At 47.7% G+C, this 3,201-nt stretch overlaps 1 pseudogene; it reads right to left on the bottom strand.

Annotated features, from left to right (window-relative positions):
• Positions 1–1,265: 1,265 nt before the first annotated feature.
• On the bottom strand, positions 1,266–2,767 carry Psmb7-ps1 (proteasome 20S subunit beta 7, pseudogene 1; annotated as a pseudogene).
• Positions 2,768–3,201: the final 434 nt, after the last annotated feature.

Genomic DNA, 3,201 nt, shown 5'->3' with positions numbered 1-3,201 from the left:
GACACACCCACTCCAACAAGGCCACACCCACTCCAACAAGGCCACACCCACTCCAACAAGGCCACACCCACTCCAACAAGGCCACACCCACTCCAACAAGGCCACACCCACTCCAACAAGGCCACACCCACTCCAACAAGGCCACACCTCCTAATAGTGCTACTCCCTAGGACAAACATATTCAAACCACCACACTAACCAAAAGGAAATGAGCAAAATTTGGGACCAGCACATCTTACTAACATTGAAGTAGGAAGAAATAGAAAACCTGAGTAGACAGTGAGTAGGAAAATTGAGCCAGAAATCTACATCTTGTCATACTCCTAAATCCTAAAGCTTTCGAGCTAGTCAACAACCTTACGTCCTGATTTGCTTAAAATGAAGGAAATTAAGCCAACGTGATTCCCTATAAGTTTTCAAATATCAAATACGGTGTACGGGATCACAGTTGTCCCGCGCTATCGTCTTGCCAGCAAGAACACGCGCGGACACCAGGATCCTTCTGCAGCAAAGCGTTTATTACATCTTGAAGAGGAGAGACCGGGGCCCAGAAAGGCGCTGCTTATAAAACCCTAGCACGGGGGTTGGGGATTTGGCTCAGTGGTAGGGCGCTTGCCTAGCAACCGCAAGGCCCTGGGTTCGGTCCCCAGCTCCGAAAAAAAGAAAATAAATAAATAAATAAATAAAACCCTAGCACGGCACGTCCACGCCTGATTGGTCGTTTACCCATGATCTTACTGGCACGCCCTGGGGTGGGCAAAGACTTGGTGCGAACACACTCTTGCACATGGGCACACAGCTAGTTTCCTGAAAGGAAGTCGGGCTGGCACAGCGGAAGCCAGCGCCATCTTGTGATGGCAAATGTTATTGCAGCTTTCCACAACAGTGACAGTACCATCGACCACAGTGGCACTGTGGGTGATGATGTCCAACTTGATGGAGCATTTTATTTTTTATCCCATTAATTTATTTATTCCCTTTACATCTTGATAGCAGGCCCCCCTCTCCACCTAGTGCTCCCCCCATGCGGCCCCTTCCCCACCCCTCCCCTTCACCTCTGAGAAGGGGGAGGTGCTCCCTGGGTACCAACCTGCCTGAGCATTTTCTATATACATTTTCTTTTCTATTTCTTTTTCTTTTTCTTCTTTTTTTAAATTGAGCAGTAGCCAAATGCATGTTTTCTGATTGGGGTAGAGTGGGGTGAGGGCAGGGGTGGCATGTACCCCGAGTCACCCAGAGAAATATCGAACCACCTGAAGCACCGTTCACAAAATGTCCATTGTCTGAACAGTCTCTTCTAGCACCTCGAACTCCAGAGGGGTGACTTTCTCGGAGAGGACAGCGGTAGTGCCTTTCTCACACCTGTACCGGCCAAGCCTGGTCCCTTTCTTGTTGGGCACTGAGTATGGATGGAGAGAAGTCCAGCTTGCCCTTGCTGGTAACACACAGATCAATATTGCTTCCAGACCCCAAGTCATTAAAGATGCCAGCTGCAATGCCTCGCTCACTAGCTTCTTGGCTTTGTCCTCCTCCATATCTGGCCTAAACTTATCTTCAAAAGCAGCCATTGCTGCCAAGGAGCCAGAACCCATGGTGACATAAGCAATTTATCAGTTGATCCATGAGGACAGGTGCTGTAGAGATGAGGTCCAGTACTGTCTACTACCCCCAAAACTAGGGCTGCACCATGTAATTGTGATACCTGAAAAGCATCTGCTTCAGCATCCCATTCTCTGTAACAACTCTCTGAAGGCGGCCAGTGGTGAGAAAGTGGAGCTCCAAGTTAGAAGAAATAAGCTGGGTTGTCATGTCTGTGTCTGCAGCTGTCCCAGCACCACAGCAATAAATATTAGGAAATATGAAGTAAATTTTTGAAGCGTTTTTGTCAGCAACAACCATCCCTTCAGTTGCCATTGTGTCTGCTCCAAGAACTGTGCCATCCTTATAGACCTCCCCGGGGATGGTAGTGCCAGTTTTCCAAGCTTTCGGAAGTTTGACCCCCCCCCTTTTTTTTTTTTCAAAATCAGCTTTCAAGATGCATTCCTGTGGCAATTATCAAAAGAAAAGCCTCCAAGCAGTGGCTGATGTAGTGCCATATTGGATTTGGGCCTGGCCGCTTTGTAACTGCATGGCCACAGTAAAAGTCATGGGATTGTTGGACAGAGGCCTCTCCCATGTATTTATGGCACAGGAAGAAAAGACCAAGTAGTAAACACCCGATATCTCCACTGCATGACCTCTGCTGAGCCCAGCTGATGCATGTGGAACTGACACACCTGGACCACACCTGGGTGGTGGTCAATTTACTTCTGCCTTTTACTTCCTCAGCCTTTATCCTTGAGATTTAGGCTGGTCTTCTGGGATTTCTCCGTAATTAATTCAGGTCTCGTAGTTGGTCTTTTGTTACCGAAGTCATGAGCCAGGTAGTCACGAGCCAGGGTTTCCCACTGTGCTTCCCAGACATTTTCTACCTGAAGACTTGGGTATATAAGTGGTGAATAAAGCTACAGGAGTCTCTCACTCTTCCTCCTCACTCTCACTATTCCTCTCACTCTCACTCTTCTTCCTCACTCTCACTCTTCCTTCCGCTCTTCCTCTTCCTCTCTCTCTCTCTCTCTCTCTCTCTCTCTCTCTCTCTTCCTCTCCTGGCTTGACACGATAACCTCTGTGTGTGTGTGTGTTTCTTTCATCCCGTAGGCTTTCGCCCGATTCTCGGTACCAGGTCGGTGCTGGCGCCGACAGGCTGAAACATTGACACAGCCGCCATCTTCCCAAGAAAACCTACACATTTTCTGGAACCTCTGCCTGAGTGCACACTCAATTCTGTATTTGTGGGGGAGTGGGAGAGACAATCTCCTTTAGATGTACCTACTGAGAGTTCTGCCGAGGTTTGTTTTCATGGTCTTAACTGTGTTTAGATGACCGTTCCCTCATTCATCAGTTTTACCTCTTATTTAGAGACAGGTGCTTCCTTTTAAAAATGCTTTCATAGTTTGATTTGGTTGGTACAAAACAGCAGTGGGCAGCAAGTGACTACGGTTCAAAGGGACTGTATCTGTCAGTGTGGGATGTGCAGTAGACCGTGATAGCCCTAGAGGGATGCATGCAAAATACACCTGAGGCAACCAGTAAGAGAGACAATAGAAACTATCAACTGCGTGGGTAAAAAAAAGCAAACTGTGTAATCACCTCTTCCTTGTT

Source organism: Rattus norvegicus, chromosome 2 (assembly GCF_021556685.1).
Source record: "Rattus norvegicus strain SHRSP/BbbUtx chromosome 2, alternate assembly SHRSP_T2T, whole genome shotgun sequence".
Taxonomy (NCBI): Eukaryota; Metazoa; Chordata; class Mammalia; order Rodentia; family Muridae; genus Rattus; species Rattus norvegicus.
Note: the sequence above shows the minus strand (reverse complement) of the source record. Positions and strands in the feature narration are given on the sequence as shown.